The sequence below is a fragment of the Nematostella vectensis genome, chromosome 5 (assembly GCF_932526225.1).
Source record: "Nematostella vectensis chromosome 5, jaNemVect1.1, whole genome shotgun sequence".
NCBI lineage: Eukaryota > Metazoa > Cnidaria > Anthozoa > Actiniaria > Edwardsiidae > Nematostella > Nematostella vectensis.
Window position 1 is genome coordinate 2,046,771 of NC_064038.1, and position 25,754 is coordinate 2,072,524.

The following is a 25,754-nucleotide window of genomic DNA, read 5'->3' on the forward strand; positions in this document are numbered from 1 at the left end:
GATACTTAATTATACTGTTCTTGGTGTGTCATGACATAAAAAGTAGGTATAGTGACATTGTTATGTACTCTCAGCATCTTTGATGTGCTCATGCTTTGTTTAGGAACCTGCACATATTTTATGCACACAAGAACTAACTAGATTCCTTGGATAACTTGATTAAGTAGATTCTAACATAGAGCTCGATAGATTGATATACCTTTTTTTCCGAGTATACTGTTTTACTTTCCTAATGTTACTTTTTGGAATTTACATTCGGAAAAAAAATTATCGATTGTAACCTTTTGGAGGTTACACTCGTAAAACAAATTCCCGAATGTAACCCTGAAGCTTTTCCCGAATGTAACCTCCAGTCCGATGGTGACTTTGCTTGGGATAGTTTACGATACCAATAGTATTAAAAGTAATTTTCATTACAATTCCCTTCAGCAATGCCACGTTAGTCTTTTGTTGCGGGCACTTGACTACTAACGCAGCCACCCGGGTTCGATTCCCGCTGATAGCCTATTTTTTTTTCTTTATTTTTTTTTTAAATATCGATACTTAATTATACTGTTCTTGGTGTGTCATGACATAAAAAGAAGGTATAGGGACATTTGTATGTACTCTCAGCATCTTTGATGTGCTCATGCTTTGTTCAGGATCCTGTACATATTTTATGCACACAAGAACTAACTAGATTCCTTGGATAACTTGATTAAGTAGATTCTAACATAGAGCATAGCGCTCGATAGATTGATATACCTTTTTTCCGAGTATACTGTTTTATTTTTCCTAATGTTACTTTTTGGAATTTACATTCGGAAAAACAATTATCATTTGTAACCTTTTGGAGGTTACACTCGTAAAACAAATTCCCGAATGTAACCTCCAGTCCGATGGTGACTTTGCTTGGGATAGTTTACGATACCAATAGTATTAAAAGTAATTTTCATTACAATTCCCTTCAGCAATACCACGTTAGTCTTTCGTTGCGGGCACTTGACTACTAACGCAGCGACCCGGGTTCGATTCCCGCTGATAGCCTATTTTTTTTTCTTTATTTATTTTTTTTTAAATCGATACTTAATTATACTGTTCTTGGTGTGTCATGACATAAAAAGAAGGTATAGGGACATTTTTATGTACTCTCAGCATCTTTGATGTGCTCATGCTTTGTTCAGGATCCTGTACATATTTTATGCACACAAGAACTAACTAGATTCCTTGGATAACTTGATTAAGTAGATTCTAACATAGAGCATAGCGCTCGATAGATTGATATACCTTTTTTTCCGAGTATACTGTTTTATTTATTCTAATGTTCCTTTTTGGAATTTACATTCGGAAAAAAAATTATCGATTGTAACCTTTTGGAGGTTACACTCGTAAAACAAATTCCCGAATGTAACCCTGAAGCTTTTCCCGAATGTAACCTTCAGTCCGATGGTGACTTTGGTTGGGATAGTTTACGATACCAATAGTATTAAAAGTAATTTTCATTTCAATTCCCTTCAGCAATGCCACGTTAGTCTTTCGTTGCGGGCACTTGACTACTAACGCAGCTACCCGGGTTCGATTCCCGCTGATAGCCTATTTTTTTTCTTTCTTTTTTTTTAAATATCGATACTTAATTATACTGTTCTTGGTGTGTCATGACATCAAAAGAAGGTATAGGGACATTTTTATGTACTCTCAGCATCTTTGATGTGCTCATGCTTTGTTCAGGATCCTGCACATATTTTATGCACACAAGAACTAACTAGATTCCTTGGATAACTTGATTAAGTAGATTCTAACATAGAGCATAGCGCTCGAAAGATTGATATACCTTTTTTTCCGAGTATACTGTTTTATTTTCCTAATGTTACTTTTTGGAATTTACATTCGGAAAAACAATTATCGATTGTAACCTTTTGGAGGTTACACTCGTAAAACAAATTCCCGAATGTTACCCTGAAGCTTTTCCCGAATGTAACCTCCAGTCCGATGGTGACTTTGCTTGGGATAGTTTACGATACCAATAGTATTAAAAGTAATTTTCATTACAATTCCCTTCAGCAATGCCACGTTAGTCTTTCGTTGCGGGCACTTGACTACTAACGCAGCGACCCGGGTTCGATTCCCGCTGATAGCCTATTTTTTTTCTTTCTTTTTTTTTAAATATCGATACTTAATTATACTGTTCTTGGTGTGTCATGACATAAAAAGAAGGTATAGGGACATTTTTATGTACTCTCAGCATCTTTGATGTGCTCATGCTTTGTTCAGGATCCTGCACATATTTTATGCACACAAGAACTAACTAGATTCCTTGGATAACATGATTAAGTAGATTCTAACATAGAGCATAGCGCTCGATAGATTGATATACCTTTTTTTCCGAGTATACTGTTTTATTTTTCCTAATGAGACTTTTTGGAATTTACATTCGGAAAAAACATTATCGATTGTAACCTTTTGGAGGTTACACTCGTAAAACAAATTCCCGAATGTAACCCTGAAGCTTTTCCCGAATGTAACCTCCAGTCCGATGGTGACTTTGCTTGGGATAGTTTACGATACCAATAGTATTAAAAGTAATTTTCATTACAATTCCCTTCAGCAATGCCACGTTAGTCTTTCGTTGCGGGCACTTGACTACTAACGCAGCGACACGGGTTCGATTCCCGCTGATAGCCTATTTTTTTTCTTTATTTTTTTTTTAAATATCGATACTTAATTATACTGTTCTTGGTGTGTCATGACATAAAAAGTAGGTATAGTGACATTGTTATGTACTCTCAGCATCTTTGATGTGCTCATGCTTTGTTTAGGAACCTGCACATATTTTATGCACACAAGAACTAACTAGATTCCTTGGATAACTTGATTAAGTAGATTCTAACATAGAGCTCGATAGATTGATATACCTTTTTTTCCGAGTATACTGTTTTACTTTCCTAATGTTACTTTTTGGAATTTACATTCGGAAAAAAAATTATCGATTGTAACCTTTTGGAGGTTACACTCGTAAAACAAATTCCCGAATGTAACCCTGAAGCTTTTCCCGAATGTAACCTCCAGTCCGATGGTGACTTTGCTTGGGATAGTTTACGATACCAATAGTATTAAAAGTAATTTTCATTACAATTCCCTTCAGCAATGCCACGTTAGTCTTTCGTTGCGGGCACTTGACTACTAACGCAGCGACCCGGGTTCGATTCCCGCTGATAGCCTATTTTTTTTTCTTTATTTATTTTTTTTTAAATCGATACTTAATTATACTGTTCTTGGTGTGTCATGACATAAAAAGAAGGTATAGGGACATTTTTATGTACTCTCAGCATCTTTGATGTGCTCATGCTTTGTTCAGGATCCTGTACATATTTTATGCACACAAGAACTAACTAGATTCCTTGGATAACTTGATTAAGTAGATTCTAACATAGAGCATAGCGCTCGATAGATTGATATACCTTTTTTTCCGAGTATACTGTTTTATTTATTCTAATGTTCCTTTTTGGAATTTACATTCGGAAAAAAAATTATCGATTGTAACCTTTTGGAGGTTACACTCGTAAAACAAATTCCCGAATGTAACCCTGAAGCTTTTCCCGAATGTAACCTTCAGTCCGATGGTGACTTTGGTTGGGTTAGTTTACGATACCAATAGTATTAAAAGTAATTTTCATTTCAATTCCCTTCAGCAATGCCACGTTAGTCTTTCGTTGCGGGCACTTGACTACTAACGCAGCTACCCGGGTTCGATTCCCGCTGATAGCCTATTTTTTTTCTTTCTTTTTTTTTAAATATCGATACTTAATTATACTGTTCTTGGTGTGTCATGACATCAAAAGAAGGTATAGGGACATTTTTATGTACTCTCAGCATCTTTGATGTGCTCATGCTTTGTTCAGGATCCTGCACATATTTTATGCACACAAGAACTAACTAGATTCCTTGGATAACTTGATTAAGTAGATTCTAACATAGAGCATAGCGCTCGAAAGATTGATATACCTTTTTTTCCGAGTATACTGTTTTATTTTCCTAATGTTACTTTTTGGAATTTACATTCGGAAAAAAAATTATCGATTGTAACCTTTTGGAGGTTACACTCGTAAAACAAATTCCCGAATGTTACCCTGAAGCTTTTCCCGAATGTAACCTCCAGTCCGATGGTGACTTTGCTTGGGATAGTTTACGATACCAATAGTATTAAAAGTAATTTTCATTACAATTCCCTTCAGCAATGCCACGTTAGTCTTTCGTTGCGGGCACTTGACTACTAACGCAGCGACCCGGGTTCGATTCCCGCTGATAGCCTATTTTTTTTCTTTCTTTTTTTTTAAATATCGATACTTAATTATACTGTTCTTGGTGTGTCATGACATAAAAAGAAGGTATAGGGACATTTTTATGTACTCTCAGCATCTTTGATGTGCTCATGCTTTGTTCAGGATCCTGCACATATTTTATGCACACAAGAACTAACTAGATTCCTTGGATAACATGATTAAGTAGATTCTAACATAGAGCATAGCGCTCGATAGATTGATATACCTTTTTTTCCGAGTATACTGTTTTATTTTTCCTAATGAGACTTTTTGGAATTTACATTCGGAAAAAACATTATCGATTGTAACCTTTTGGAGGTTACACTCGTAAAACAAATTCCCGAATGTAACCCTGAAGCTTTTCCCGAATGTAACCTCCAGTCCGATGGTGACTTTGCTTGGGATAGTTTACGATACCAATAGTATTAAAAGTAATTTTCATTACAATTCCCTTCAGCAATGCCACGTTAGTCTTTCGTTGCGGGCACTTGACTACTAACGCAGCGACACGGGTTCGATTCCCGCTGATAGCCTATTTTTTTTCTTTATTTTTTTTTTAAATATCGATACTTAATTATACTGTTCTTGGTGTGTCATGACATAAAAAGTAGGTATAGTGACATTGTTATGTACTCTCAGCATCTTTGATGTGCTCATGCTTTGTTTAGGAACCTGCACATATTTTATGCACACAAGAACTAACTAGATTCCTTGGATAACTTGATTAAGTAGATTCTAACATAGAGCTCGATAGATTGATATACCTTTTTTTCCGAGTATACTGTTTTACTTTCCTAATGTTACTTTTTGGAATTTACATTTGGAAAAAAAATTATCGATTGTAACCTTTTGGAGGTTACACTCGTAAAACAAATTCCCGAATGTAACCCTGAAGCTTTTCCCGAATGTAACCTCCAGTCCGATGGTGACTTTGCTTGGGATAGTTTACGATACCAATAGTATTAAAAGTAATTTTCATTACAATTCCCTTCAGCAATGCCACGTTAGTCTTTCGTTGCGGGCACTTGACTACTAACGCAGCCACCCGGGTTCGATTCCCGCTGATAGCCTATTTTTTTTTCTTTATTTTTTTTTAAATCGATACTTAATTATACTGTTCTTGGTGTGTCATGACATAAAAAGAAGGTATAGGGACATTTTTATGTACTCTCAGCATCTTTGATGTGCTCATGCTTTGTTCAGGATCCTGTACATATTTTATGCACACAAGAACTAACTAGATTCCTTGGATAACTTGATTAAGTAGATTCTAACATAGAGCATAGCGCTCGATAGATTGATATACCTTTTTTCCGAGTATACTGTTTTATTTTTCCTAATATTACTTTTTGGAATTTACATTCGGAAAAACAATTATCGATTGTAACCTTTTGGAGGTTACACTCGTAAAACAAATTCCCGAATGTAACCCTGAAGCTTTTCCCGAAAGTAACCTCCAGTCCGATGGTGACTTTGGTTGATAGTTTACGATACCAATAGTATTAAAAGTAATTTTCATTTCAATTCCCTTCAGCAATGCCACGTTAGTCTTTCGTTGCGGGCACTTGACTACTAACGCAGCTACCCGGGTTCGATTCCCGCTGATAGCCTATTTTTTTTCTTTCTTTTTTTTTAAATATCGATACTTAATTATACTGTTCTTGGTGTGTCATGACATCAAAAGAAGGTATAGGGACATTTTTATGTACTCTCAGCATCTTTGATGTGCTCATGCTTTGTTCAGGATCCTGCACATATTTTATGCACACAAGAACTAACTAGATTCCTTGGATAACTTGATTAAGTAGATTCTAACATAGAGCATAGCGCTCGAAAGATTGATATACCTTTTTTTCCGAGTATACTGTTTTATTTTCCTAATGTTACTTTTTGGAATTTACATTCGGAAAAAAAATTATCGATTGTAACCTTTTGGAGGTTACACTCGTAAAACAAATTCCCGAATGTAACCCTGAAGCTTTTCCCGAATGTAACCTCCAGTCCGATGGTGACTTTGCTTGGGATAGTTTACGATACCAATAGTATTAAGAGTAATTTTCATTACTATTCCCTTCAGCAATACCACGTTAGTCTTTCGTTGCGGGCACTTGACTACTAACGCAGCGACCCGGGTTCGATTCCCGCTGATAGCCTATTTTTTTTTCTTTATTTATTTTTTTTTAAATCGATACTTAATTATACTGTTCTTGGTGTGTCATGACATAAAAAGAAGGTATAGGGACATTTTTATGTACTCTCAGCATCTTTGATGTGCTCATGCTTTGTTCAGGATCCTGTACATATTTTATGCACACAAGAACTAACTAGATTCCTTGGATAACTTGATTAAGTAGATTCTAACATAGAGCATAGCGCTCGATAGATTGATATACCTTTTTTTCCGAGTATACTGTTTTATTTATTCTAATGTTCCTTTTTGGAATTTACATTCGGAAAAAAAATTATCGATTGTAACCTTTTGGAGGTTACACTCGTAAAACAAATTCCCGAATGTAACCCTGAAGCTTTTCCCGAATGTAACCTTCAGTCCGATGGTGACTTTGGTTGGGATAGTTTACGATACCAATAGTATTAAAAGTAATTTTCATTTCAATTCCCTTCAGCAATGCCACGTTAGTCTTTCGTTGCGGGCACTTGACTACTAACGCAGCGACCCGGGTTCGATTCCCGCTGATAGCCTATTTTTTTTCTTTCTTTTTTTTTAAATATCGATACTTAATTATACTGTTCTTGGTGTGTCATGACATCAAAAGAAGGTATAGGGACATTTTTATGTACTCTCAGCATCTTTGATGTGCTCATGCTTTGTTCAGGATCCTGCACATATTTTATGCACACAAGAACTAACTAGATTCCTTGGATAACTTGATTAAGTAGATTCTAACATAGAGCATAGCGCTCGAAAGATTTATATACCTTTTTTTCCGAGTATACTGTTTTATTTTCCTAATGTTACTTTTTGGAATTTACATTCGGAAAAAAAATTATCGATTGTAACCTTTTGGAGGTTACACTCGTAAAACAAATTCCCGAATGTTACCCTGAAGCTTTTCCCGAATGTAACCTCCAGTCCGATGGTGACTTTGCTTGGGATAGTTTACGATACCAATAGTATTAAAAGTAATTTTCATTACAATTCCCTTCAGCAATGCCACGTTAGTCTTTCGTTGCGGGCACTTGACTACTAACGCAGCGACCCGGGTTCGATTCCCGCTGATAGCCTATTTTTTTTCTTTCTTTTTTTTTTAAATATCGATACTTAATTATACTGTTCTTGGTGTGTCATGACATAAAAAGAAGGTATAGGGACATTTTTATGTACTCTCAGCATCTTTGATGTGCTCATGCTTTGTTCAGGATCCTGCACATATTTTATGCACACAAGAACTAACTAGATTCCTTGGATAACATGATTAAGTAGATTCTAACATAGAGCATAGCGCTCGATAGATTGATATACCTTTTTTTCCGAGTATACTGTTTTATTTTTCCTAATGAGACTTTTTGGAATTTACATTCGGAAAAAACATTATCGATTGTAACCTTTTGGAGGTTACACTCGTAAAACAAATTCCCGAATGTAACCCTGAAGCTTTTCCCGAATGTAACCTCCAGTCCGATGGTGACTTTGCTTGGGATAGTTTACGATACCAATAGTATTAAAAGTAATTTTCATTACAATTCCCTTCAGCAATGCCACGTTAGTCTTTCGTTGCGGGCACTTGACTACTAACGCAGCGACACGGGTTCGATTCCCGCTGATAGCCTATTTTTTTTCTTTATTTTTTTTTTAAATATCGATACTTAATTATACTGTTCTTGGTGTGTCATGACATAAAAAGTAGGTATAGTGACATTGTTATGTACTCTCAGCATCTTTGATGTGCTCATGCTTTGTTTAGGAACCTGCACATATTTTATGCACACAAGAACTAACTAGATTCCTTGGATAACTTGATTAAGTAGATTCTAACATAGAGCTCGATAGATTGATATACCTTTTTTTCCGAGTATACTGTTTTACTTTCCTAATGTTACTTTTTGGAATTTACATTCGGAAAAAAAATTATCGATTGTAACCTTTTGGAGGTTACACTCGTAAAACAAATTCCCGAATGTAACCCTGAAGCTTTTCCCGAATGTAACCTCCAGTCCGATGGTGACTTTGCTTGGGATAGTTTACGATACCAATAGTATTAAAAGTAATTTTCATTACAATTCCCTTCAGCAATGCCACGTTAGTCTTTCGTTGCGGGCACTTGACTACTAACGCAGCGACCCGGGTTCGATTCCCGCTGATAGCCTATTTTTTTTTCTTTATTTATTTTTTTTTAAATCGATTGTTAATTATACTGTTCTTGGTGTGTCATGACATAAAAAGAAGGTATAGGGACATTTTTATGTACTCTCAGCATCTTTGATGTGCTCATGCTTTGTTCAGGATCCTGTACATATTTTATGCACACAAGAACTAACTAGATTCCTTGGATAACTTGATTAAGTAGATTCTAACATAGAGCATAGCGCTCGATAGATTGATATACCTTTTTTTCCGAGTATACTGTTTTATTTATTCTAATGTTCCTTTTTGGAATTTACATTCGGAAAAAAAATTATCGATTGTAACCTTTTGGAGGTTACACTCGTAAAACAAATTCCCGAATGTAACCCTGAAGCTTTTCCCGAATGTAACCTTCAGTCCGATGGTGACTTTGGTTGGGATAGTTTACGATACCAATAGTATTACAAGTAATTTTCATTTCAATTCCCTTCAGCAATGCCACGTTAGTCTTTCGTTGCGGGCACTTGACTACTAACGCAGCTACCCGGGTTCGATTCCCGCTGATAGCCTATTTTTTTTCTTTCTTTTTTTTTAAATATCGATACTTAATTATACTGTTCTTGGTGTGTCATGACATCAAAAGAAGGTATAGGGACATTTTTATGTACTCTCAGCATCTTTGATGTGCTCATGCTTTGTTCAGGATCCTGCACATATTTTATGCACACAAGAACTAACTAGATTCCTTGGATAACTTGATTAAGTAGATTCTAACATAGAGCATAGCGCTCGAAAGATTGATATACCTTTTTTTCCGAGTATACTGTTTTATTTTCCTAATGTTACTTTTTGGAATTTACATTCGGAAAAAAAATTATCGATTGTAACCTTTTGGAGGTTACACTCGTAAAACAAATTCCCGAATGTTACCCTGAAGCTTTTCCCGAATGTAACCTCCAGTCCGATGGTGACTTTGCTTGGGATAGTTTACGATACCAATAGTATTAAAAGTAATTTTCATTACAATTCCCTTCAGCAATGCCACGTTAGTCTTTCGTTGCGGGCACTTGACTACTAACGCAGCGACCCGGGTTCGATTCCCGCTGATAGCCTATTTTTTTTCTTTCTTTTTTTTTAAATATCGATACTTAATTATACTGTTCTTGGTGTGTCATGACATAAAAAGAAGGTATAGGGACATTTTTATGTACTCTCAGCATCTTTGATGTGCTCATGCTTTGTTCAGGATCCTGCACATATTTTATGCACACAAGAACTAACTAGATTCCTTGGATAACATGATTAAGTAGATTCTAACATAGAGCATAGCGCTCGATAGATTGATATACCTTTTTTTCCGAGTATACTGTTTTATTTTTCCTAATGAGACTTTTTGGAATTTACATTCGGAAAAAACATTATCGATTGTAACCTTTTGGAGGTTACACTCGTAAAACAAATTCCCGAATGTAACCCTGAAGCTTTTCCCGAATGTAACCTCCAGTCCGATGGTGACTTTGCTTGGGATAGTTTACGATACCAATAGTATTAAAAGTAATTTTCATTACAATTCCCTTCAGCAATGCCACGTTAGTCTTTCGTTGCGGGCACTTGACTACTAACGCAGCGACACGGGTTCGATTCCCGCTGATAGCCTATTTTTTTTCTTTATTTTTTTTTTAAATATCGATACTTAATTATACTGTTCTTGGTGTGTCATGACATAAAAAGTAGGTATAGTGACATTGTTATGTACTCTCAGCATCTTTGATGTGCTCATGCTTTGTTTAGGAACCTGCACATATTTTATGCACACAAGAACTAACTAGATTCCTTGGATAACTTGATTAAGTAGATTCTAACATAGAGCTCGATAGATTGATATACCTTTTTTTCCGAGTATACTGTTTTACTTTCCTAATGTTACTTTTTGGAATTTACATTTGGAAAAAAAATTATCGATTGTAACCTTTTGGAGGTTACACTCGTAAAACAAATTCCCGAATGTAACCCTGAAGCTTTTCCCGAATGTAACCTCCAGTCCGATGGTGACTTTGCTTGGGATAGTTTACGATACCAATAGTATTAAAAGTAATTTTCATTACAATTCCCTTCAGCAATGCCACGTTAGTCTTTCGTTGCGGGCACTTGACTACTAACGCAGCCACCCGGGTTCGATTCCCGCTGATAGCCTATTTTTTTTTCTTTATTTTTTTTTAAATCGATACTTAATTATACTGTTCTTGGTGTGTCATGACATAAAAAGAAGGTATAGGGACATTTTTATGTACTCTCAGCATCTTTGATGTGCTCATGCTTTGTTCAGGATCCTGTACATATTTTATGCACACAAGAACTAACTAGATTCCTTGGATAACTTGATTAAGTAGATTCTAACATAGAGCATAGCGCTCGATAGATTGATATACCTTTTTTCCGAGTATACTGTTTTATTTTTCCTAATATTACTTTTTGGAATTTACATTCGGAAAAACAATTATCGATTGTAACCTTTTGGAGGTTACACTCGTAAAACAAATTCCCGAATGTAACCCTGAAGCTTTTCCCGAAAGTAACCTCCAGTCCGATGGTGACTTTGGTTGATAGTTTACGATACCAATAGTATTAAAAGTAATTTTCATTTCAATTCCCTTCAGCAATGCCACGTTAGTCTTTCGTTGCGGGCACTTGACTACTAACGCAGCGACCCGGGTTCGATTCCCGCTGATAGCCTATTTTTTTTCTTTCTTTTTTTTTAAATATCGATACTTAATTATACTGTTCTTGGTGTGTCATGACATAAAAAGAAGGTATAGGGACATTTTTATGTACTCTCAGCATCTTTGATGTGCTCATGCTTTGTTCTGGATCCTGCACATATTTTATGCACACAAGAACTAACTAGATTCCTTGGATAACATGATTAAGTAGATTCTAACATAGAGCATAGCGCTCGATAGATTGATATACCTTTTTTTCCGAGTATACTGTTTTATTTTTCCTAATGAGACTTTTTGGAATTTACATTCGGAAAAAACATTATCGATTGTAACCTTTTGGAGGTTACACTCGTAAAACAAATTCCCGAATGTAACCCTGAAGCTTTTCCCGAATGTAACCTCCAGTCCGATGGTGACTTTGCTTGGGATAGTTTACGATACCAATAGTATTAAAAGTAATTTTCATTACAATTCCCTTCAGCAATGCCACGTTAGTCTTTCGTTGCGGGCACTTGACTACTAACGCAGCGACACGGGTTCGATTCCCGCTGATAGCCTATTTTTTTTCTTTATTTTTTTTTTAAATATCGATACTTAATTATACTGTTCTTGGTGTGTCATGACATAAAAAGTAGGTATAGTGACATTGTTATGTACTCTCAGCATCTTTGATGTGCTCATGCTTTGTTTAGGATCCTGCACATATTTTATGCACACAAGAACTAACTAGATTCCTTGGATAACTTGATTAAGTAGATTCTAACATAGAGCTCGATAGATTGATATACCTTTTTTTCCGAGTATACTGTTTTACTTTCCTAATGTTACTTTTTGGAATTTACATTCGGAAAAAAAATTATCGATTGTAACCTTTTGGAGGTTACACTCGTAAAACAAATTCCCGAATGTAACCCTGAAGCTTTTCCCGAATGTAACCTCCAGTCCGATGGTGACTTTGCTTGGGATAGTTTACGATACCAATAGTATTAAAAGTAATTTTCATTACAATTCCCTTCAGCAATGCCACGTTAGTCTTTCGTTGTGGGCACTTGACTACTAACGCAGCCACCCGGGTTCGATTCCCGCTGATAGCCTATTTTTTTTTCTTTATTTTTTTTTAAATCGATACTTAATTATACTGTTCTTGGTGTGTCATGACATAAAAAGAAGGTATAGGGACATTTTTATGTACTCTCAGCATCTTTGATGTGCTCATGCTTTGTTCAGGATCCTGAACATATTTTATGCACACAAGAACTAACTAGATTCCTTGGATAACTTGATTAAGTAGATTCTAACATAGAGCATAGCGCTCGATAGATTGATATACCTTTTTTTCCGAGTATACTGTTTTATTTTTCCTAATTTTCCTTTTTGGAATTTACATTCGGAAAAAAATTTTCGATTGTAACCTTTTGGAGGTTACACTCGTAAAACAAATTCCCGAATGTAACCCTGAAGCTTTTCCCGAATGTAACCTCCAGTCCGATGGTGACTTTGCTTGGGATAGTTTACGATACCAATAGTATTAAAAGTAATTTTCATTACAATTCCCTTCAGCAATGCCACGTTAGTCTTTCGTTGCGGGCACTTGACTACTAACGCAGCGACCCGGGTTCGATTCCCGCTGATAGCCTATTTTTTTTTCTTTATTTTTTTTTTTAAATATCGATACTTAATTATACTGTTCTTGGTGTGTCATGACATAAAAAGAAGGTATAGGGACATTTTTATGTACTCTCAGCATCTTTGATGTGCTCATGCTTTGTTCAGGATCCTGTACATATTTTATGCACACAAGAACTAACTAGATTCCTTGGATAACTTGATTAAGTAGATTCTAACATAGAGCATAGCGCTCGATAGATTGATATACCTTTTTTCCGAGTATACTGTTTTATTTTTCCTAATGTTACTTTTTGGAATTTACATTCGGAAAAACAATTATCATTTGTAACCTTTTGGAGGTTACACTCGTAAAACAAATTCCCGAATGTAACCCTGAAGCTTTTCCCGAAAGTAACCTCCAGTCCGATGGTGACTTTGGTTGGGATAGTTTACGATACCAATAGTATTAAAAGTAATTTTCATTTCAATTCCCTTCAGCAATGCCACGTTAGTCTTTCGTTGCGGGCACTTGACTACTAACGCAGCGACCCGGGTTCGATTCCCGCTGATAGCCTATTTTTTCTTCTTTCTTTTTTTTTTAAATATCGATACTTAATTATACTGTTCTTGGTGTGTCATGACATAAAAAGAAGGTATAGGGACATTTTTATGTACTCTCAGCATCTTTGATGTGCTCATGCTTTGTTCAGGATCCTGTACATATTTTATGCACACAAGAACTAACTAGATTCCTTGGATAACTTGATTAAGTAGATTCTAACATAGAGCATAGCGCTCGATAGATTGATATACCTTTTTTTCCGAGTATACTGTTTTATTTTTCCTAATGTTACTTTTTGGAATTTACATTCGGAAAAAAAATTATCGATTGTAACCTTTTGGAGGTTACACTCGTAAAACAAATTCCCGAATGTAACCCTGAAGCTTTTCCCGAATGTAACCTCCAGTCCGATGGTGACTTTGCTTGGGATAGTATACGATACCAATAGTATTAAAAGTAATTTTCATTACAATTCCCTTCAGCAATGCCACGTTAGTCTTTCGTTGCGGGCACTTGACTACTAACGCAGCGACCCGGGTTCGATTCCCGCTGATAGCCTATTTTCTTTCTTTCTTTTTTTTTTAAATATCGATACTTAATTATACTGTTCTTGGTGTGTCATGACATAAAACGAAGGTATAGGGACATTTTTATGTACTCTCAGCATCTTTGATGTGCTCATGCTTTGTTCAGGATCCTGCACATATTTTATGCACACAAGAACTAACTAGATTCCTTGGATAACATGATTAAGTAGATTCTAACATAGAGCATAGCGCTCGATAGATTGATATACCTTTTTTTCCGAGTATACTGTTTTATTTTTCCTAATGAGACATTTTGGAATTTACATTCGGAAAAAACATTATCGATTGTAACCTTTTGGAGGTTACACTCGTAAAACAAATTCCCGAATGTAACCCTGAAGCTTTTCCCGAATGTAACCTCCAGTCCGATGGTGACTTTGCTTGGGATAGTTTACGATACCAATAGTATTAAAAGTAATTTTCATTACAATTCCCTTCAGCAATGCCACGTTAGTCTTTCGTTGCGGGCACTTGACTACTAACGCAGCGACACGGGTTCGATTCCCGCTGATAGCCTATTTTTTTTCTTTATTTTTTTTTTAAATATCGATACTTAATTATACTGTTCTTGGTGTGTCATGACATAAAAAGTAGGTATAGTGACATTGTTATGTACTCTCAGCATCTTTGATGTGCTCATGCTTTGTTTAGGAACCTGCACATATTTTATGCACACAAGAACTAACTAGATTCCTTGGATAACTTGATTAAGTAGATTCTTACATAGAGCTCGATAGATTGATATACCTTTTTTTCCGAGTATACTGTTTTATTTTTCCTAATGTTACTTTTTGGAATTTACATTCGGAAAAAAAATTATCGATTGTAACCTTTTGGAGGTTACACTCGTAAAACAAATTCCCGAATGTAACCCTGAAGCTTTTCCCGAATGTAACCTCCAGTCCGATGGTGACTTTGCTTGGGATAGTTTACGATACCAATAGTATTAAAAGTAATTTTCATTACAATTCCCTTCAGCAATGCCACGTTAGTCTTTCGTTGCGGGCACTTGACTACTAACGCAGCCACCCGGGTTCGATTCCCGCTGATAGCCTATTTTTTTTTCTTTATTTTTTTTTTTAAATATCGATACTTAATTATACTGTTCTTGGTGTGTCATGACATAAAAAGAAGGTATAGGGACATTTTTATGTACTCTCAGCATCTTTGATGTGCTCATGCTTTGTTCAGGATCCTGTACATATTTTATGCACACAAGAACTAACTAGATTCCTTGGATAACTTGATTAAGTAGATTCTAACATAGAGCATAGCGCTCGATAGATTGATATACCTTTTTTCCGAGTATACTGTTTTATTTTTCCTAATGTTACTTTTTGGAATTTACATTCGGAAAAACAATTATCATTTGTAACCTTTTGGAGGTTACACTCGTAAAACAAATTCCCGAATGTAACCCTGAAGCTTTTCCCGAAAGTAACCTCCAGTCCGATGGTGACTTTGGTTGGGATAGTTTACGATACCAATAGTATTAAAAGTAATTTTCATTTCAATTCCCTTCAGCAATGCCACGTTAGTCTTTCGTTGCGGGCACTTGACTACTAACGCAGCGACCCGGGTTCGATTCCCGCTGATAGCCTATTTTTTCTTCTTTCTTTTTTTTTTAAATATCGATACTTAATTATACTGTTCTTGGTGTGTCATGACATAAAAAGAAGGTATAGGGACATTTTTATGTACTCTCAGCATCTTTGATGTGCTCATGCTTTGATCAGGATCCTGTACATATTTTATGCACACAAGAACTAACTAGATTCCTTGGATAACTTGATTAAGTAGATTCTAACATAGAGCATAGCGCTCGATAGATTGATATACCTTTTTTTCCGAGTATACTGTTTTACTTTCCTAATGTTACTTTTTGGAATTTACATTCGGAAAAAAAATTATCGATTGTAACCTTTTGGAGGTTACACTCGTAAAACAAATTCCCGAATGTAACCCTGAAGCTTTTCCCGAATGTAACCTCCAGTCCGATGGTGACTTTGCTTGGGATAGTTTACGATACCAATAGTATTAAAAGTAATTTTCATTACTATTCCCTTCAGCAATACCACGTTAGTCTTTCGTTGCGGGCACTTGACTACTAACGCAGCGACCCGGGTTCGATTCCCGCTGATAGCCTATTTTTTTTTCTTTATTTATTTTTTTTTAAATCGATACTTAATTATACTGTTCTTGGTGTGTCATGACATAAAAAGAAGGTATAGGGACATTTTTATGTACTCTCAGCATCTTTGATGTGCTCATGCTTTGTTCAGGATCCTGTACATATTTTATGCACACAAGAACTAACTAGATTCCTTGGATAACTTGATTAAGTAGATTCTAACATAGAGCATAGCGCTCGATAGATTGATATACCTTTTTTTCCGAGTATACTGTTTTATTTATTCTAATGTTCCTTTTTGGAATTTACATTCGGAAAAAAAATTATCGATTGTAACCTTTTGGAGGTTACACTCGTAAAACAAATTCCCGAATGTAACCCTGAAGCTTTTCCCGAATGTAACCTTCAGTCCGATGGTGACTTTGGTTGGGATAGTTTACGATACCAATAGTATTAAAAGTAATTTTCATTTCAATTCCCTTCAGCAATGCCACGTTAGTCTTTCGTTGCGGGCACTTGACTACTAACGCAGCGACCCGGGTTCGATTCCCGCTGATAGCCTATTTTTTTTCTTTCTTTTTTTTTAAATATCGATACTTAATTATACTGTTCTTGGTGTGTCATGACATCAAAAGAAGGTATAGGGACATTTTTATGTACTCTCAGCATCTTTGATGTGCTCATGCTTTGTTCAGGATCCTGCACATATTTTATGCACACAAGAACTAACTAGATTCCTTGGATAACTTGATTAAGTAGATTCTAACATAGAGCATAGCGCTCGAAAGATTTATATACCTTTTTTTCCGAGTATACTGTTTTATTTTCCTAATGTTACTTTTTGGAATTTACATTCGGAAAACAAATTATCGATTGTAACCTTTTGGAGGTTACACTCGTAAAACAAATTCCCGAATGTTACCCTGAAGCTTTTCCCGAATGTAACCTCCAGTCCGATGGTGACTTTGCTTGGGATAGTTTACGATACCAATAGTATTAAAAGTAATTTTCATTACAATTCCCTTCAGCAATGCCACGTTAGTCTTTCGTTGCGGGCACTTGACTACTAACGCAGCGACCCGGGTTCGATTCCCGCTGATAGCCTATTTTTTTTCTTTCTTTTTTTTTTAAATATCGATACTTAATTATACTGTTCTTGGTGTGTCATGACATAAAAAGAAGGTATAGGGACATTTTTATGTACTCTCAGCATCTTTGATGTGCTCATGCTTTGTTCAGGATCCTGCACATATTTTATGCACACAAGAACTAACTAGATTCCTTGGATAACATGATTAAGTAGATTCTAACATAGAGCATAGCGCTCGATAGATTGATATACCTTTTTTTCCGAGTATACTGTTTTATTTTTCCTAATGAGACTTTTTGGAATTTACATTCGGAAAAAACATTATCGATTGTAACCTTTTGGAGGTTACACTCGTAAAACAAATTCCCGAATGTAACCCTGAAGCTTTTCCCGAATGTAACCTCCAGTCCGATGGTGACTTTGCTTGGGATAGTTTACGATACCAATAGTATTAAAAGTAATTTTCATTACAATTCCCTTCAGCAATGCCACGTTAGTCTTTCGTTGCGGGCACTTGACTACTAACGCAGCGACACGGGTTCGATTCCCGCTGATAGCCTATTTTTTTTCTTTATTTTTTTTTTAAATATCGATACTTAATTATACTGTTCTTGGTGTGTCATGACATAAAAAGTAGGTATAGTGACATTGTTATGTACTCTCAGCATCTTTGATGTGCTCATGCTTTGTTTAGGAACCTGCACATATTTTATGCACACAAGAACTAACTAGATTCCTTGGATAACTTGATTAAGTAGATTCTAACATAGAGCTCGATAGATTGATATACCTTTTTTTCCGAGTATACTGTTTTACTTTCCTAATGTTACTTTTTGGAATTTACATTCGGAAAAAAAATTATCGATTGTAACCTTTTGGAGGTTACACTCGTAAAACAAATTCCCGAATGTAACCCTGAAGCTTTTCCCGAATGTAACCTCCAGTCCGATGGTGACTTTGCTTGGGATAGTTTACGATACCAATAGTATTAAAAGTAATTTTCATTACAATTCCCTTCAGCAATGCCACGTTAGTCTTTCGTTGCGGGCACTTGACTACTAACGCAGCCACCCGGGTTCGATTCCCGCTGATAGCCTATTTTTTTTTCTTTATTTTTTTTTAAATCGATACTTAATTATACTGTTCTTGGTGTGTCATGACATAAAAAGAAGGTATAGGGACATTTTTATGTACTCTCAGCATCTTTGATGTGCTCATGCTTTGTTCAGGATCCTGTACATATTTTATGCACACAAGAACTAACTAGATTCCTTGGATAACTTGATTAAGTAGATTCTAACATAGAGCATAGCGCTCGATAGATTGATATACCTTTTTTCCGAGTATACTGTTTTATTTTTCCTAATATTACTTTTTGGAATTTACATTCGGAAAAACAATTATCGATTGTAACCTTTTGGAGGTTACACTCGTAAAACAAGTTCCCGAATGTAACCCTGAAGCTTTTCCCGAAAGTAACCTCCAGTCCGATGGTGACTTTGGTTGATAGTTTACGATACCAATAGTATTAAAAGTAATTTTCATTTCAATTCCCTTCAGCAATGCCACGTTAGTCTTTCGTTGCGGGCACTTGACTACTAACGCAGCGACCCGGGTTCGATTCCCGCTGATAGCCTATTTTTTTTCTTTCTTTTTTTTTAAATATCGATACTTAATTATACTGTTCTTGGTGTGTCATGACATAAAAAGAAGGTATAGGGACATTTTTATGTACTCTCAGCATCTTTGATGTGCTCATGCTTTGTTCAGGATCCTGCACATATTTTATGCACACAAGAACTAACTAGATTCCTTGGATAACATGATTAAGTAGATTCTAACATAGAGCATAGCGCTCGATAGATTGATATACCTTTTTTTCCGAGTATACTGTTTTATTTTTCCTAATGAGACTTTTTGGAATTTACATTCGGAAAAAACATTATCGATTGTAACCTTTTGGAGGTTACACTCGTAAAACAAATTCCCGAATGTAACCCTGAAGCTTTTCCCGAATGTAACCTCCAGTCCGATGGTGACTTTGCTTGGGATAGTTTACGATACCAATAGTATTAAAAGTAATTTTCATTACAATTCCCTTCAGCAATGCCACGTTAGTCTTTCGTTGCGGGCACTTGACTACTAACGCAGCGACACGGGTTCGATTCCCGCTGATAGCCTATTTTTTTTCTTTATTTTTTTTTTTTAAATATCGATACTTAATTATACTGTTCTTGGTGTGTCATGACATAAAAAGTAGGTATAGTGACATTGTTATGTACTCTCAGCATCTTTGATGTGCTCATGCTTTGTTTAGGATCCTGCACATATTTTATGCACACAAGAACTAACTAGATTCCTTGGATAACTTGATTAAGTAGATTCTAACATAGAGCTCGATAGATTGATATACCTTTTTTTCCGAGTATACTGTTTTACTTTCCTAATGTTACTTTTTGGAATTTACATTCGGAAAAAAAATTATCGATTGTAACCTTTTGGAGGTTACACTCGTAAAACAAATTCCCGAATGTAACCCTGAAGCTTTTCCCGAATGTAACCTCCAGTCCGATGGTGACTTTGGTTGGGATAGTTTACGATACCAATAGTATTAAAAGTAATTTTCATTACAATTCCCTTCAGCAATGCCACGTTAGTCTTTCGTTGCGGGCACTTGACTACTAACGCAGCCACCCGGGTTCGATTCCCGCTGATAGCCTATTTTTTTTTCTTTATTTTTTTTTAAATCGATACTTAATTATACTGTTCTTGGTGTGTCATGACATAAAAAGAAGGTATAGGGACATTTTTATGTACTCTCAGCATCTTTGATGTGCTCATGCTTTGTTCAGGATCCTGAACATATTTTATGCACACAAGAACTAACTAGATTCCTTGGATAACTTGATTAAGTAGATTCTAACATAGAGCATAGCGCTCGATAGATTGATATACCTTTTTTTCCGAGTATACTGTTTTATTTTTCCTAATTTTCCTTTTTGGAATTTACATTCGGAAAAAAATTTTTGATTGTAACCTTTTGGAGGTTACACTCGTAAAACAAATTCCCGAATGTAACCCTGAAGCTTTTCCCGAATGTAACCTCCAGTCCGATGGTGACTTTGCTTGGGATAGTTTACGATACCAATAGTATTAAAAGTAATTTTCATTACAATTCCCTTCAGCAATGCCACGTTAGTCTTTCGTTGCGGGCACTTGACTACTAACGCAGCGACCCGGGTTCGATTCCCGCTGATAGCCTATTTTTTTTTCTTTATTTTTTTTTTTAAATATCGATACTTAATTATACTGTTCTTGGTGTGTCATGACATAAAAAGAAGGTATAGGGACATTTTTATGTACTCTCAGCATCTTTGATGTGCTCATGCTTTGTTCAGGATCCTGTACATATTTTATGCACACAAGAACTAACTAGATTCCTTGGATAACTTGATTAAGTAGATTCTAACATAGAGCATAGCGCTCGATAGATTGATATACCTTTTTTCCGAGTATACTGTTTTATTTTTCCTAATGTTACTTTTTGGAAATTACATTCGGAAAAACAATTATCATTTGTAACCTTTTGGAGGTTACACTCGTAAAACAAATTCCCGAATGTAACCCTGAAGCTTTTCCCGAAAGTAACCTCCAGTCCGATGGTGACTTTGGTTGGGATAGTTTACGATACCAATAGTATTAAAAGTAATTTTCATTTCAATTCCCTTCAGCAATGCCACGTTAGTCTTTCGTTGCGGGCACTTGACTACTAACGCAGCGACCCGGGTTCGATTCCCGCTGATAGCCTATTTTTTCTTCTTTCTTTTTTTTTTAAATATCGATACTTAATTATACTGTTCTTGGTGTGTCATGACATAAAAAGAAGGTATAGGGACATTTTTATGTACTCTCAGCATCTTTGATGTGCTCATGCTTTGTTCAGGATCCTGTACATATTTTATGCACACAAGAACTAACTAGATTCCTTGGATAACTTGATTAAGTAGATTCTAACATAGAGCATAGCGCTCGATAGATTGATATACCTTTTTTTCCGAGTATACTGTTTTATTTTTCCTAATGTTACTTTTTGGAATTTACATTCGGAAAAAAAATTATCGATTGTAACCTTTTGGAGGTTACACTCGTAAAACAAATTCCCGAATGTAACCCTGAAGCTTTTCCCGAATGTAACCTCCAGTCCGATGGTGACTTTGCTTGGGATAGTATACGATACCAATAGTATTAAAAGTAATTTTCATTACAATTCCCTTCAGCAATGCCACGTTAGTCTTTCGTTGCGGGCACTTGACTACTAACGCAGCGACCCGGGTTCGATTCCCGCTGATAGCCTATTTTCTTTCTTTCTTTTTTTTTTAAATATCGATACTTAATTATACTGTTCTTGGTGTGTCATGACATAAAACGAAGGTATAGGGACATTTTTATGTACTCTCAGCATCTTTGATGTGCTCATGCTTTGTTCAGGATCCTGCACATATTTTATGCACACAAGAACTAACTAGATTCCTTGGATAACTTGATTAAGTAGATTCTAACATAGAGCATAGCGCTCGATAGATTGATATACCTTTTTTTCCGAGTATACTGTTTTACTTTCCTAATGTTACTTTTTGGAATTTACATTCGGAAAAAAAATTATCGATTGTAACCTTTTGGAGGTTACACTCGTAAAACAAATTCCCGAATGTAACCCTGAAGCTTTTCCCGAATGTAACCTCCAGTCCGATGGTGACTTTGCTTGGGATAGTTTACGATACCAATAGTATTAAAAGTAATTTTCATTACAATTCCCTTCAGCAATGCCACGTTAGTCTTTCGTTGCGGGCACTTGACTACTAACGCAGCGACCCGGGTTCAATTCCCGCTGATAGCCTATTTTTTTTTCTTTATTTTTTTTTTAAATATAGATACTTAATTATACTGTTCTTGGTGTGTCATGACATAAAAAGAAGGTATAGGGACATTTTTATGTACTCTCAGCATCTTTGATGTGCTCATGCTTTGTTCAGGATCCTGTACATATTTTATGCACACAAGAACTAACTAGATTCCTTGGATAACTTGATTAAGTAGATTCTAACATAGAGCATAGCGCTCGATAGATTGATATACCTTTTTTTCCGAGTATACTGTTTTATTTTTCCTAATGTTCCTTTTTGGAATTTACATTTGGAAAAAAAATTATCGATTGTAACCTTTTGGAGGTTACACTCGTAAAACAAATTCCCGAATGTAACCCTGAAGCTTTTCCCGAATGTAACCTCCAGTCCGATGGTGACTTTGGTTGGGATAGTTTACGATACCAATAGTATTAAAAGTAATTTTCATTTCAATTCCCTTCAGCAATGCCACGTTAGTCTTTCGTTGCGGGCACTTGACTACTAACGCAGCGACCCGGGTTCGATTCACGCTGATAGCCTATTTTTTTTTCTTTATTTATTTTTTTTTAAATCGATACTTAATTATACTGTTCTTGGTGTGTCATGACATAAAAAGAAGGTATAGGGACATTTTTATGTACTCTCAGCATCTTTGATGTGCTCATGCTTTGTTCAGGATCCTGTACATATTTTATGCACACAAGAACTAACTAGATTCCTTGGATAACTTGATTAAGTAGATTCTAACATAGAGCATAGCGCTCGATAGATTGATATACCTTTTTTTCCGAGTATACTGTTTTATTTTTCTTAATGTTCCTTTTTGGAATTTACATTCGGAAAAAAAATTATCGATTGTAACCTTTTGGAGGTTACACTCGTAAAACAAATTCCCGAATGTAACCCTGAAGCTTTTCCCGAATGTAACCTCCAGTCCGATGGTGACTTTGCTTGGGATAGTTTACGATACCAATAGTATTAAAAGTAATTTTCATTACAATTCCCTTCAGCAATGTCACGTTAGTCTTTCGTTGCGGCCACTTGACTACTAACGCAGCGACCCGGGTTCGATTCCCGCTGATAGCCTATTTTTGTTTCTTTATTTTTTTTTTTAAATATCGATACTTAATTATACTGTTCTTGGTGTGTCATGACATAAAAAGAAGGTATAGGGACATTTTTATGTACTCTCAGCATCTTTGATGTGCTCATGCTTTGTTCAGGATCCTGCACATATTTTATGCACACAAGAACTAACTAGATTCCTTGGATAACATGATTAAGTAGATTCTAACATAGAGCATAGCGCTCGAAAGATTGATATACCTTTTTTTCCGAGTATACTGTTTTATTTTTCCTAATGAGACTTTTTGGAATTTACATTCGGAAAAAAAATTATCGATTGTAACCTTTTGGAGGTTACACTCGTAAAACAAATTCCCGAATGTAACCCTGAAGCTTTTCCCGAATGTAACCTCCAGTCCGATGGTGACTTTGCTTGGGATTGTTTACGATACCAATAGTATTAAAAGTAATTTTCATTACAATTCCCTTCAGCAATGCCACGTTAGTCTTTCGTTGCGGGCACTTGACTACTAACGCAGCGACCCGGGTTCGATTCCCGCTGATAGCCTATTTTTTTTTCTTTATTTTTTTTTTAAATATCGATACTTAATTATACTGTTCTTGGTGTGGCATGACATAAAAAGAAGGTATAGGGACATTTTTATGTACTCTCAGCATCTTTGATGTGCTCATGCTTTGTTCAGGTTCCTGTACATATTTTATGCACACAAGAACTAGATTTCTTGGATAACTTGATTAAGTAGATTCTAACATAGAGCATAGCGCTCGATAGATTGATATACCTTTTTTCCGAGTATACTGTTTTATTTTTCCTAATGAGACTTTTTGGAATTTACATTCGGAAAAAAAATTATCGATTGTAACCTTTTGGAGGTTACACTCGTAAAACAAATTCCCGAATGTAACCCTGAAGCTTTTCCCGAATGTAACCTCCAGTCCGATGGTGACTTTGCTTGGGATAGTTTACGATACCAATAGTATTAAAAGTAATTTTCATTACAATTCCCTTCAGCAATACCACGTTAGTCTTTCGTTGCGGGCACTTGACTACTAACGCAGCGACCCGGGTTCGATTCCCGCTGATAGCCTATTATTTTTCTTTCTTTTTTTTTTTTAAATATCGATACTTAATTATACTGTTCTTGGTGTGTCATGACATAAAAAGAAGGTATAGGGACATTTTTATGTACTCTCAGCATCTTTGATGTGCTCATGCTTTGTTCAGGATCCTGTACATATTTTATGCACACAAGAACTAACTAGATTCCTTGGATAACTTGATTAAGTAGATTCTAACATAGAGCATAGCGCTCGATAGATTGATATACCTTTTTTTCCGAGTATACTGTTTTATTTTTCCTAATGTTACTTTTTGGAATTTACATTCGGAAAAAAAATTATCGATTGTAACCTTTTGGAGGTTACACTCGTAAAACAAATTCCCGAATGTAACCCTGAAGCTTTTCCCGAATGTAACCTCCAGTCCGATGGTGACTTTGCTTGGGATAGTTTACGATACCAATAGTATTAAAAGTAATTTTCATTACAATTCCCTTCAGCAATGCCACGTTAGTCTTTCGTTGCGGGCACTTGACTACTAACGCAGCGACCCGGGTTCGATTCCCCGTGATAGCCTATTTTTTTTCTTTATTTTTTTTTTTAAATATCGATACTTAATTATACTGTTCTTGGTGTGTCATGACATAAAAAGAAGGTATAGGGACATTTTTATGTACTCTCAGCATCTTTGATGTGCTCATGCTTTGTTCAGGATCCTGTACATATTTTATGCACACAAGAACTAACTAGATTCCTTGGATAACTTGATTAAGTAGATTCTAACATAGAGCATAGCGCTCGATAGATTGATATACCTTTTTTTCCGAGTATACTGTTTTATTTTTCCTAATGTTACTTTTTGGAATTTACATTCGGAAAAAAAATTATCGATTGTAACCTTTTGGAGGTTACACTCGTAAAACAAATGCCCGAATGTAACCCTGAAGCTTTTCCCGAATGTAACCTCCAGTCCGATGGTGACTTTGCTTGGGATAGTTTACGATACCAATAGTATTAAAAGTAATTTTCATTACAATTCCCTTCAGCAATGCCACGTTAGTCTTTCGTTGCGGGCACTTGACTACTAACGCAGCGACCCGGGTTCGATTCCCGCTGATAGCCTATTTTTTTTCTTTATTTTTTTTTTTTTAAATCGATACTTAATTATACTGTTCTTGGTGTGTCATGACATAAAAAGAAGGTATAGGGACATTTTTATGTACTCTCAGCATCTTTGAGGTGCTCATGCTTTGTTCAGGATCCTGCACATATTTTATGCACACAAGAACTAACTAGATTCCTTGGATAACTTGATTAAGTAGATTCTAACCTAGAGCATAGCGCTCGATAGATTGATATACCTTTTTTTCCGAGTGTACTGTTTTTTTTTTCCTAATGTTACTTTT